General features: G+C 45.6%; 1 protein-coding gene across 14 annotated transcripts in view; it reads left to right on the forward strand.

The window, feature by feature from the left end:
• Positions 1–14,066, forward strand: part of PCBP3 (poly(rC) binding protein 3) — a 229,948-nt gene that overhangs the window by 28,050 nt on the left and 187,832 nt on the right. The window lies entirely within an intron of this gene.

Raw genomic sequence — 14,066 nt, forward strand, 5'->3', positions numbered from 1 at the left:
GTTTTATTTTTGTTGTTCAAAAGTCAGTAGTCAATGTAGCTGCTATTTCTCTGGGTGTAATCTGCACATTTCCCATTGCTTTTAAAGGATTTTCTCATTGGCCTTAGGTTTATGTAGTTTGACTAAGTTCCATGCATGCCACCCTGGCCGCCCCCCTCCCCACACCACGCAACCGTGTTGCCTTCTTTTATCTGTTATGGCATGATGTCTTCCTAAGTCTGGAATGTTCATTGCTGTTATCTAGATTTTGCTTCTGTTTTATCTTCGCTCTCTTATCTTTCTGGAACTCGAATCATGTTTTTCACCATGTATTCCCAGGCCCTGTCTTTTATATTTCTCAGGTTCTGGTCTGCTCATGCTTTAATTTGAACATTTTCTTCTGATATATTTTCCAGTTACCAGTTCTCCCTTCAGTAGCACCTAATCTGCTTTAAATCCCATTCATGATTTAAAAACTTTTCAGTTCTAGATTTAAAAAAAGATAGAAACTGAATTACTTTTTATAGCTCCTCATCTCTCATTTGTGTTTTTGACCATGGCAAGTGTAGTGTTTTTTGCTTGTTTTTTTTTTTTTTTTACACCGATTTTTCAAGTGTGGTAAAATACACAGTTTAGTGCTATTATTTATATACATTCATCATGTTGTGGGACCATCACCTCCATCCATCTTCATAGCGTTTTTCATCTTGTAAAACTGGAAGTCTGTACCTAATAAATAAGAATTCCCATCCCCCTTCTCTCTCAGCCCTTGCAACCACCTTTGATTGGTTCTCCTTTCTGTCTCTCTGATTTATGAGATACTTCAAGGTACCTCAGGTAAATAGAATCATATAGTATTTATCTTTTTGTGACTAAATTGTTTTACTTAGCATAATGCCTTCAAGGTTCATCCATTTAGCATGTGCCAGAAAGTCCTTCCTTTTTTAAGGGTGAATAATATTCCATTGTATGTATATACCATATTTGCTTATCTGTTTAAAATGTCAGTGAACACTTGGGTTGCTTCCACATTTTAGCCTTTTTGAATAATACAGCTATGAATATAAGTGTACAGATAAAAGACCTATTTTCAATTATTTGGGATATATATCCAGAAGTGGAATTGTTGGATCAAATGGTAATTTTATTTTATTTATTTATTTTGTTATGGTACTTCACAGAACACTAGGTTTATCAAAACAAGTATTAGCCATTATTTGAAATGAAAGGAAATTAACTCAGCATTGCTCTTTCACATGATGGCATATAAATACGTATACAGTATAGATACGAAGATATAAAGGCATTTCTTTCAATCATTCAACTCCGTTTATGTTGTTCCATTATAATAGAATCTGAATATCTTATCTCTTAATATAGTGGTATCATTTGCATTCATACATCAGATGATTTTTATTTTTTTTCACTCTGTAAATGTTAGCTTTTAATATAATCATAACCCCTCTAACCTTCATCTTGTCCAGTTTCTATCCCCCGTCTACCTTCCCCCTTATACCCAAACTTTTGGGAGAAGTCGACAAAATTCACAATTTGATGGATTAGACTTTCAGAACTTCCTATCCTCCTTCTTTATGTTCTGAAAAATGTCAAAAAGAACAATGAAATGACCACAGATGGGATAACGTTAAGAAAGATCAGGCTGATAATCTTGGATTTGATGTAAGAAAACAGTTTTCCCCTTGCATATTACAACTTCAAAATGTTATCATCCTGTAGACGGCAAAGCATGGAGTCCTTTTCTTTTGACAAGGCTTCACTGCAGTGTGGTCATCTCTTTCTCAGAAGAGGAGAGAGGCTCACGCTCAGTCGTGTCCCACACTTTGTGACCCCATGGACTGTAGCCCTGCAGGCTCCTCTGTCCATGGAATTTTCTCCAGGTAAGAATACTGGAGTGGGTTGCCATTTCCTTCTCCAGGCAAATGGTAATTTTACGTTTACATTTTTGAGAAACTGGCAGTCTTTTCTACAGAATGTAGTGTTTCTTTGTTGTAGTAAAAACATATATAAAATTTACATTTGAAATGTATAGTTCTGTGATTTAAGTACATTCACATTGTTATGCAGCTATCGCCACCATCCATCTCTAGAACATTTTTCGTCTTGCAAAATTGAAAAGAAAGAAAGTAGACTCGCTCAGTCGTGTTCAACTCCTTGCGACCCCATGGATTGTAGCCTACCAGGCTCCTCCATCCATAGAATTTTCCAGGCACGAGTACTGGAGTGGGTTGCCATTTCCTCCTCCAGGGTATCTTCCTGACCCAGGGATCAAACCTGGGTCTCCCTCATTGCAGGCAGATGAGCCACCAGGGAAGCCTCTGTCCCTATTAAACAGTAATCTCCTCTTCCAGTCCCCTGGAAACTACCATCCTACTTTCTGTCTCTATGAATTTGACTTGTTTAGGTACCTCACGGAGATGGCGATGGCACCCCACTCCAGTACTCTTGCCTGGAAAACCCCATGGATGGAGGAGCCTGGTGGGCTGCAGTCCATGGGGTCGCTGAGGGTTGGACACGACTGAGCGACTTCACTTTCATTTTTCAGTTTCATGCATTGGAGAAGGAAATGGCAACCCACTCCAGTGTTCTTGCCTAGAGAATCCCAGGGACCGTGGAGCCTGGTGGGCTGCCGTCTATGGGGTCACACAGAGTTGGACACGACTGAAGCGACTTAGCAGCAGCAGCAGCAGCAGCAGGTACCTCACAAAAGTGGAATCAAAGAGTTTTGTCCTTTTGTGACTGGCTTATTTCACTTAGCCGGTGAATGTCTTCAAGGTTCAAACATTTTGTAGCATATGTCAGATTTTCCTTACTTTTTAAGGCTGAATAATATTCCATTTTATGGGTAAACTACCATTTGTTTATCCATTTCCTTGTCAACAGACACCTGGATTGCTTCTGCCATTTGACTATAGTGAATAATGCCATTAACCATGGTTGTAAAGTATCTGTTTAAGTCCCTGCTTTCACTTCTTTTGGAGAAGGAAATGGCAACCCACTCTAGTATTCTTGCCTGGAAAATCCCATGGATGGAGGAGCCTGGTAGGCTACAGTCCATGGGGTCTCAAAGAGTTGGATACAACTGAGCGACTTCACACTTTTTTTTTCTTTTCTTCACTTCTTTTGGGCATATTTCCATATTTCCAGAAATGGAGTTGTTTTATCATGTGATAATTATGTATTGAATTTTTTGGAACTGTTAGAGTATTTTCCACTGCAGTGGTAGCAGTTTACATTCCCATCAACAGTGTATAGGGTTCTGGTGTCTCCACATCCTCACCATCTCGTTATTTTCTGTTTCTTTGCTTGTCCTAGTGGGCATGCAGTGACACCTCACTGTGGCTTTGATCAGCGTTTCTGTTATGATTAGTAGTGTTGTACGTCTTCTTGTGTGCTTATTGGCCCTTGATATATCTTCTTTAGAGAAATGTCTATTCAAGTCTTTTGCCCATTTTTTAACTGGGCTGTTCTTTTTTGCATTATTGCAAGGGTAGTTTTTTAGAATCTGTATTGGATGGTTCTGACTTCTCCTGTCTTTGTGGGTCTGTTTTGTTTTCTGTGACTTGTGTTGTTCTTGCTCATGGTGTCTAATTTCTTTGGGTCTGTTTTGTTTTCTGTGACTTATGTCGTTCTTGCTCATGGTGTCTAATTTCTTTGCATGTGCTAGACATTGTATTTGCAGAATTATTTTGAGGAATAATTTGAGACCTAGGATGATTGTATTATTTTTGGACAGCCTTTCTTTTGTTATTGCTAAGGTTCTTCATACTTTCTTTTAGTAACTTATTTATTTTTTTTGGCCACACCACACGGCATGTGTGTTCTAGTTCCCCAACCATTCCCCACTGCATTGGAAGTACGGAGTCTTAAGCGTGGAACCACCAGGGGGGTCCCCAAGTCTCCTTACTCTTAAAGAAGCCACCCTAATCCCAGTGCAGGCCTGAAGCCAACCAGGTAAGCAAAACAAGGTACCCATACATGAGAGGGCTGGCTTGCTTTTCAGGACTTTTCCACCTTTGGGTTTATCCCTTTGTGCTTTGAGCACAAGTTGAAGGCTGGTTTCTCAGAGTCTGGGTCATGCTTTTAGTCTGTACCTGTAGCCCCTGATTTCTGGATTATTTCAGATAACTTCAGCATCCATAATAAAACTCCCAGTGAGGAGGGAGGCTCAAGAGGGAGGGGATATAAATATAATTATGACCGATTTGTATTGATGCATGGCAGAGACCACCACAGCACTGTAAAGCAATTATCCTCCAATAAAAGGAAATGTTAACCCCTCCCCCCCAAAAATAATCCCTTCCAAGTATCAGGACCTTACACAGAACGTCTCTTCTCCTTTGTGTGACGGTCCACTGTGGGTGTTCCTTGCCAGGGATCAGCTTGCCTCCACATGGTGATTGGAGCCCGGCTCTGGCTGCTCGGGTTCTGCTTCTGCTAGGTTGATAGCACCATCTAGGGCCTGAACTTTCTTTTTGTCCATCTGGCAGATGGGGAGCATGGTGTGGAGGACACATGTATGCTTCTCACCCATGTTGGCCTGGACATGACATGGGGGTAACTGTAGATGTTTCCCTGGGGAGAATAGTCATGTGGCCTGCCTCAGTGCAGGTATCGAGGGGGGAAGTGTTGTCCATGGTTAGCAGCTGCATGTCTGTTTGGTGGACACTCACCTCTGCTTCAGTCCTTCCGCTTGGCCCTGAAGCATCTGTGCATATTCTTCTTTTCCAGCTGTATTACACTCATCTTCTCCAGGGAGATAATCAAAGCCAGACACAGCTCTTGAGGTTCAGTGACTGAGCTAACACACAGGTTATCTGGTGCTCACACTGTACAGTAATGGAGCCAAACCATTGACAATTACTGTGGAAAAAACCTTCCATTTGAAAGGGGGGGACTGGAAGATAAATATCAGTCTTTGGTCCAATGCAAGAGTGACCCCTGATAGCAGGTATCATGAAGGTGTCTGTCAATGACTATGAGGCAGAGGCCACTAGGAACTCACCTGGCACCTGCGATGGAACAGTTGGGACCATGAACCATGGGGAACTGTGAGGTATCAAAGTGAGGGTGGCAGAAAGAATCTGTTACAGGATCTGGGCTTTGGGTGCTTTGGGGAGAATACAGGAGAGGAGGGTGCTGTCAGGAAGCAGGGACATTTTATCCGTGAATGTCTTAACAAATCTAAGGCAGGGTGACCTAGGGCGAGGCTCAGGAAGCAGCCCTCCCTCCCCAGTGTTGGCTGCGAGAGGCCATGGGTGGTGTTTTGGGGCATGGCCGAGGTTCCTGTTTGGGGTGTGCTCTGATGTGATGATGGCGTGCTCTTGTCTTGATCCATTCTGGTTCTGCTGTGGCCTCATCTGATTCTCTGACCTTTCCCGAGAGTGTCCTCCCAGATGCTTGCCCTGACCCCGGGAGGCTTTTCCTTATCCTTGTCCTCTGTAGGTACAGTACGTGGAGCTTTGGGGAAGATCTCTTCCTTGAGGGGTGGGATCTGTCCAGGGTTCAGAGCTTGCTTCCACCTCCGAAATTTGGAAGCTGGGGATGGTTTTGTCACTGACTTTCTTTGGCTCATGCTTCTTTGGCAGAATTCCCCCCAGTTCTTGTAGCTTCTGATCTGAATGCCGTCCATGTGCCAGTCACTACACCCTGAATCCTTTCTTAGCCACGCCCCTCTGGCCTGGTTATTATCTTTGCTTTCTTGTGCCTATGTCTTTCTGCTCATTACTGTGGGTGGGAGAGGAACCCTCCTGTCTGATCTGTGTGTACCGTGGAGCCCTCTGATTGACCAAGGAGGACACGTGTCTCAAAACAGTTTCAGTCTTACGTCTTACTCTTGGGGCACAGAGAGGGAGGCTTTTCCCACAAGGTGAGGCCCAGGTTTCCTGACTGTCTCGGAGTGCTTTCCTGTCTCTCTCACAAGTCAGCCAGTTTTCCTAAGCTCTTCTCTTCTGTAATGCCTGTTTTGGCAGAGCGGGTGACGGTCACCCAACCTGCTGGCAGTCCTTTTCCCTCTGTTCCTGAGTGGAGGCTACTTGTGAGCATGGTCTGCCTGCAGATGGTTACCACTCTGCAGCATGTAAAATAGGGCTTCCTCATCTCCAGCTGCCTGACCCCCATTTTTATTACTGTATCACCCCTTTTCAAAGAAGCCAGTTGCATCCTAATTCATCTCTGTTGAAATATGTATTTAATGAGAGAGACTTTAAAAGAGGAAGATCTCAGATTTAAACTCTTTCTTTGGGGATTATTGAGCCATTTTCTGTTCTCTGCTACACTGCTTGGGTGTGAAGCCATATGTTTGTGGCGATTTTCTAGGCAGACGTTATAAGGGCACACTGTCGGTATTTCATCTTTTTCTTGTTTTTAGCTGTATTCACATTGGGAAATCAAGACATTTCTGATTTCTTATAAGAAGAAAAAATTAGATGCTTCAGTTTTGGGACTAAATGGGGATATAAATAAGATAAATAAAGTCAGTAAAGAAAACCACTTTGAAACCAAGTAGCAGTGGTGTCGGAGATGCACAGAGCACCCTCCCTTCTCTCTGGTGGCTGTAGCCTACTGCCCCCACCCCCACCCCTCGCCTCTGCTCTGAGTCTGTTTCTGTTTTGCAGAAAGGGGCACGTGAGTACCTGGCCTGTGTTCTCTTGGGAGCTTCTCTTGTGGAAGTGAAATGAGATGACTGACGTGCACGCATGTTCAATAGTGAAACTCTCTGGGTGGAAAAGGCATTATTATTTCATCCTGAAGTACTTTTGGGGGTAAATAATTTATTGGCAAACTAAGTTCATCCTCTGAGGCCAAGCGCTCCTACCATAATGTACCCAATCCAGCCTTGGAAATTTACAGCACCTCAGAGTGAGGAGGGCAGTGGGCCTGTCCTTCTGTGACTTTTATTGAACTGGGTGCTTTTCCAGGGATTTCTGAGCTCTATTCACAATTGTCCTTAAGCAAATAAGAAATAGTCCAAAGTAGTGACGCTTCGTTCAGTGTGCAGCTTTTAGGTATCTGTGGTACGACATGGTTAATAATCACCAACAAGACTTTGTGTCCTGGTAGTTTGAGTTTTCATGGAATTTTAAACAGATGAGATTTTGTAACAGAGCCATGTTGCTTACTGACATCTTCCATAACCCCTTATGATTAAGCTGTTGCCGAATTTCCTAGACTTGATAGATTACCTCATTAATTAAACAGACAAATAGTGAAATAGGTTATATTGCTTACTGAGAAATTGTTAACCATGAGGTAGCTCTACTTCTCTAGGTCCACTTAGGAAACTGAGACTTTTCATTTAATGGTCTTTTCAAATTCATGTATTACCATGTGATAAGCATGGAGACTGACGTTGACAGAGGTGTGTGTTTGTTGCTCAGTTGTGTCCAACTTTTTGTGAACCTATGGACTGTAGCCCACCAGGCTCTTCTGTCCATGGAATTCTCCAGTCAAGAATACTGGAGTGGGTTGCCATTCCCTTCCCCAGGGGATCTTCCCGACCCAGGGATCAAACCCTGGTCTTCTGCGTTGCAGGCAGATTGTTTATTGTCTGAGCCATCATGGACGCTTGACAGAGGCTTAGTAGTTACTTTATCTTAGGGCACTGGGGTGGCATGTGGACCACTGGTCCCCACAGGGGCTGTGACCTTGGTTCCCGCCACCTCACTTCCCTACTTCTTGGAGTTCCTGAAGCTGGACTCTGGCCCCTGGGGACACAGCACTCTCTCCCTGGCACACTTGGCTCTGAGGGGCTTCTTGCTCTTAGATATGCCCCACACGGTTCCGGTCATTTCTCTTTTTCTTGTTCTGGGCACCACTGCAGCTTCTGGGCACAGCTTCTCCGGGGTGGATGGGACAGCCTGAGAACTGGCGGAGTATCCCCACTGCTAAGTGCTCTGTGACCAGGTCTCTAGGATCTCTCCCATCCGGCAGGGCCAAGGCCGTGTTCTCTCAGACTTGTAAGAGGAGCCTGGCTGTCAGCCCTGTCCTTCAGACCCAGGGGGAAACACCTGGAGCTAGGGTTTTGGGGTTGGTTTGGTGAGGCCAGGGTCCTTGGCCAAGATTGTCTACCTGCGGTCAGATCTGAGTCAGGTGGGCGCACCTTCCAGACAGGCCCAGCTTGGCTGGGCTCCACCAAGGGCGAGGCCCTGCACTGTCATCTGCAGCATCCGTTAGGCAAAGCGCCAAGGGAAATACTGAGCTGGAAGCGGGTCTCGAGCCCGTACTGAACAGAGGATTAAATTTCACACTGAGGCAAGGGCCCTCTGGTGAGTGGTCGCGGGGCTCTCAGTTACCCCCACTTCCCATAAGGCTCAGGCTCAGGACCGTTGCCACAGGCCTGTCACTTTGCCCATGAAGACCAGCCAACCTGAGATCCCAAGCCCCTTGTTGGGCCCCAGCACCTACAGGATGACAATGGAACCTGTGTCTATGGACGTTCAGGGCTCTCGGAGACCCTTTCAGGGGTTCGTGAGGTCAAAACTGCGTTCATAAGGGGAGTTCCTTTCTCACAGTGTTGACATCCGAGCTGATGGCAGAAAAGTGAGGGCAGGCACACTGCTGGCGCCTGAGCGGCCTTGAGGCCGGCCCTGGGCTCTCAGCGACTGAGTCCTTCAGCACCTCCGCCGCCTCGAGAGCCGCTTACACACAGAGCAGTGTCCTTAATGAAGCAGTAAGAATCATCAATCTAACGAAGTCTTGACTCTTGAGCTCACGTCTTTTACATGTTTGGAGAGACAGACTGGGGGTTTGCATAACGTGTGTCTGCAAATGGAGTCACAACAACTGTTTCGAGGAAAAGCACTGGTGCTTTTTTGGGTGGATAGCTGAACTGCTCATGGAATACTGTTTTTGCTTTAAAGAGTAACTGACAGACAAACCATGGTTATGCAGATTTGTGTTTTTGGCAGACAATGTCTGAAAATTTAACTAAGTGAGACTGTGACTTCAAAGGAAATAACTGCCGGTATTTGTCGCAACTGACAAAATTTGAGTTTTCAGGCAAAAATTAGAATTTTGAAAACTTGTGTCTGACTTGGTGAGCTTGACAGCTCCCCAATACTTAAAGATGTTTCTGATGAACTCAGTGGTGATGTTAACAAATGTGAATTGTTTGACATTTTGTACTGAAATGTGTTAATGAAGTCCTGTAACTCAGTGAGCCAGTATTTGCCAAATGCCTAATGCGTGATGCCATGCCAGCCATGCATGGGTGAAATATATGTTTAGGGTGCAAGAGTGAAAAAGAATGAGTTTTACTGTGAAAAACTATAAACCCCATTGATGGGGTTTCAAATTCCATGTTCCAAAGTAGCCTTTAAGAAATGACCACTTGCCAAGTTTCAATGTCATATTGAAGAATATCTGTGATGATCTGATAAGCCTGTGTAAATACTCCTGTTTTCAACCACATGTCTGGGTGAGGATGGGCTTTTTTCACATAATTTAATCAAAACAGCATTTCACAGCAGTTTGAATACAGAAGCAGGTGTGGCAATCCAACTGTCTTCTATTAATCCTGACATTAAATAGTTCCAGAAATTCTTCTCACTAATTTATTTTGGTTTGGAAAATATAGTTATTTTTATTAAAAAGTGTTGTTTTTGTTATTATGTAATGGGCTTAGTATTCATTGTAAATGAATTACCGAATAAATAATTTTCAAATCTCTGTGTTAATTTCAAGGAAATACCAATAAATAGAATCCATTTAAAAAATAGGGCCTTCCTGGTGGCTCAGATGGTACAGAATATGCCTGCAATGCAGGATACCCAGGTTTGATCCCTGAGTCAGGAAGATCCCTTGGAGAAGGGCATGGCTACTGACTCCAGTATTCTTGCCTGGAGAATCCCATGGACAGAGGAGCCTGGCAGCCTACAAGGGGTCCTGAGTCCCAAAAGCTTGAGAACCGCTGGTGTGGTGTTGTCGGGAACTGTGGTGCCTGCATGGAAATGCGGCTGTGTTTGGTGAAGAACGTCAGGGGACCACGGAGGTGACAGCTGTTACCAAGCACCGAGTCAGAGAGAAAGCAGAGTTCCTCTGTTTGTTTGTTTTTAAATAAATGCTAATAGGAAAGTGGGTTCAACTGGAAGATTGACACTGGAAAGAAACTGAGAGATTCAACTTTCGTATTATAAATAACTTCAGAAATTGACATCAGAATTTGATTTTCAAGACAAAAGCCCTACAAAAGCAACCAACTGAGCCAGCTTTATTTGTGAAATAAGGAAATAAAGGCTTTCTTCTCTAACAGGAAAAAGACAAAAGCCCTACAGGCGCTTCTGCTCTGTGATGGGAAATCTGTCTCCTCAGGGGAAACACACAGCATTTATTAGCACCAGCATTACTAGTAGGGTATACACCTCTGTGCTACATACTAGGAGGGAGACCAAAGATATTATAGATGTTTTTTTTTCTGATGCTAAAGGACTTATTTCTCCAGTAATTTATGAGGGAGAGAGGGTGGGTAGGACAAGTTCTCAGCTGAAAGCTGTGTGAGAAGATCCAGGACAGAGGAGGCAGGAAAGTCATGCCTGGCTGTAGCCACTGCTCTGCAGAGGGTCTGGGTGACTGAGGAAGAGGGAATGACCCTGGGTCTGGTGGCTTAGGTCCCCTGGACAGAATGCACATCTCACTGCCTGGTGTCAGGAAGGAAGCTGTTGGCTGGCTCCCTTGTGGTTCCTGGGTGCCAGTAGTGCAACAAAGGTGGAGAAGCGTGCCACCCAGTCACAGGGTGGTCATCATTGCTGGGGGCAGTGCCTGGGGTGTGGAGGTGTTCTGTGCTCACCCTGGCTCTGTCTCGACACCTCTCCCTGGGTCACGACTCTGGGCTGCTCTGTGGAAAGAACAGTAAAGCTTCTTCTAATGAAAATTGGGGAGTAGGGAATTCTGATTAGTTGCATTTCCCTTTCAGTTCCCAGACCATCAGAGAAAAATTTTAAACCCTAAGATTAAGTTTCTAATTTATTATCTAGAATATGTTAAACATGATTAAATCTTTCTAAAAAGACAGGATTTTGCAGGGCCTCAGGGCATCATTGACCATAGATTTCATACTGTTCCCAGGTTCCTGAGAAATCTTAGCTGTTCAGCTTTCCCATCTCAGAGCAGAAGTGCCTGCAGAGAGTACTGTCACTGTCACAAGTGGCTCCTGTCCCCAGATCCTTGCTGGAGAAATGAAGTCCGAAACTGGGCCTCCTGTCCTTGATATGATAAGCTGCATGTGCCCTTGAGCTCTCTTAATGCCTGTGTCTTGTTCTGGAAACTGAGTGTCACTGTGGGTGTTTAGTGACCAATAGGAAGATGGGTGTGTGGTCAAGGTCTCTGCCGGAGTTGACTGGAGAGAGGGCACCTTGAACTTTGGCTCACTTTCTAAATGCCGTCATCACCTCTTGATGGTTTAAAGTCATTTGCAGGAGTCTCAGCCCTCTTGTCCACCTGCCCTTCCCCCAGCACACACGCATGTGCACATGCACACACACACACACACACACACACACACACACACACAGAGGCATGGTCTCCAGAATGAAGGAATAAGGAGTAATGACAGTGTGGGAAATGACCTGAAATTGTTGGCCTTCGGGTCATTTGGAAGAGCCCTGGCCACCCCTGCCCAGAGACATAGTGTCAAATTCCTCAGAGACGTAGATGAGGTGATCTGTGCCCGTCTTAGCTCCCTATGACATTTTTCATTTCCTTGGTGCCTGGAGATTTTCCTCCATTTGTGGGCCATATCTGAGTTGCTCCATGGAGTGCAGGGCTGTGGCACTTGATGTTAATGAGCTGGCTGGTCTTTAAATAGCACAGCTCCTAGAAACAGAATCACCTGTTTTACAGCCTGGGTTTGAAGACGATTGTTCAGAGAGGATTCTGAATGGCTGCTTGAGCATCAGAAAGACAGTAAAGTGCTCCTCACTCCACCCCTACTGTGAGGCCAGACTGGCTGCGGACCCACACGCTGCACCAGAGACGTTTCCTCTAGGCCCGGCCGGATCATCCCTCACGATGCGTTACACTCAGGCTGCATCAGGACGGAGAACGGCCAAGCCAGAATCTCCTTGATTATCGGAAACTTAGTCATTTGTTCTCTGAGTCAGCTTGATGGCGTGTAATGTTCACATCACACTCTGCTGGGGCCGGGCCAGGAACCAGCACGCTTGCCAGCGTTTCAGCAATAAGCTAATCACTCCCACATTCCTAGCCAAGCGCTCCACTGGAATTAATACTGTCACTGCAGCAAACCAGAGTCCTCACAAAGGTTGCTCTTTCTTTCCCCATGTCATATGCTGGCATGTGTTTCATCACGTGAGCCCTAAGCCCCTTCTCCTTCAGAAGGCCTTTCCAGGCTGAGGCTCTGAGATGTGCTGCTAGGAATTCAGCCCAACAGATTGTTTTACTGAAAACACAGGGGCGCGTCTTCCTTTAATCCAGGGAGCCTATGATCCGCTGGGGCTGGGGCATGGCACACAAACTCATGTGTCCTCAGGACCGTAGGGGTGTCAGCCACATGGCATTGGAGAAGAGCAGAAAGATGTGGGGCTTTGGGGAGGCAGGCACTTCAGGGGGATGGAAGAAGGCCTGGGGGAGGACAGGCATCTCAGCTGAGTCCTGGAAACGGTGGGATGTGGGCAGGCGTGGTGGGTGGGCAGTGGGTGACCTCTATCCTGCTTCATTCCTACACTTCTGTGTTCTAACTAGTATGACAGAAAAAAGTGTTTCCACATCTGCCAGGGTGGAGTTTGTGAGACGACAGGGAGCCCCCAGGGAGGGCTCCTAGGCAGGGTGGGCACCTGGTGCACAGGATCGAGGTGACCGAGAGTGTGGGTGTTGTCCACCCTCAGCCACTTCTGCAGCCACCGGGCTGATGGGAATGCGCCCTCTGCAGGGCGTGGAGGTGAACACATGCTGCTTGTTGGATAAAGCCACGGAGACCGACTCTTTCTTGGTCTTTCTTATAAGATACTGTCAGTGGGGAAACAATCTCCATGATTTTTGAAAAGCCTTTATTATTATAAGGGGAAAAAGTGACAACAATGAGATCAATAGAGAGGGTATTCTCGAAAAGTCTGTGCCGGAGCAGGAATTCAGAAGATGTGTAGAGGATTGTTTGTGGCTCTTTGGTCTTCCAGTGTCCAGGCAACCACACATCCTCCTCTTCCTCTGATGGACATTTAGGTATTCCCAGTTTGGGGCTGTTAAGAATAAAGCTTCTCTGTCTATGCTTAGAGGTTTCTGCAGGCCAACATAGATATGCATTTTCTTGCATATGTACCCAGAAGTGGAATTGTCGTGTTGTAGGGTTGGTGTCTGTCTATTTTTAGTAGATAATTGCCAGTTTTTCAAAATGGTTGAGCTGGTTTGCAAGCTATCCGATCATGTCTGAGAATTCAGTTGCTCTGCACCCTCAACAACACTTGCAGATTTCTGTCTCTTTAATGTTGGCCTTTCTGGAGTTGTTTGGTGGTACCTTGTTGTGGTTTTAATCTGTATTTTCCTGATCGCTGATAACATGTGCTTTTTCCCCACACCAACAAACAGTTCTGCAATGGCAGCTGTGTGTCCTACAGTTCAGCTCAAGTATGACAGCATCTACTTGGAGACGGCATCCGATTCCACAGGCTCAGGGCTCAGTGTCAGCAGGCACTCCCTGTCCCCTTTCAGATGCCAATCACAAGTCCAGGTTATCACCTGTGCTTCTGACCGACTGGCTACAAACTGGAGGTGCCCATGACCCCCTCCTTGGGCCTGATTAATTTGCTAGAGTGACTCACAGAACTCAGAGAAACATCCACTCACATTGCCAGTTGTTGTCAAGGCTACAAATGAGCTGTCAGTGGAAGATTTGTAGGGTGCAGAGCGCCCTGAAGCGCCCCTGCTCTCTGGCCCACCACATTCCCCTCAGTGCCTCCTGCTCACACACCCGGATGCTCTCCAAAGCCAAAAGTTCAGCCTTTTTTTCTGTGGAGGCTTCGTTACCTAGGCACAGCTCAATGAATCATCAGCCATTGGTGACTGACTGAACTCAGTGTCCAGCCCCTCTCCCCTCCCCAGAAGGGTCTGGCTCCCTA

Source organism: Bos indicus x Bos taurus, chromosome 1 (assembly GCF_003369695.1).
Source record: "Bos indicus x Bos taurus breed Angus x Brahman F1 hybrid chromosome 1, Bos_hybrid_MaternalHap_v2.0, whole genome shotgun sequence".
NCBI lineage: Eukaryota > Metazoa > Chordata > Mammalia > Artiodactyla > Bovidae > Bos > Bos indicus x Bos taurus.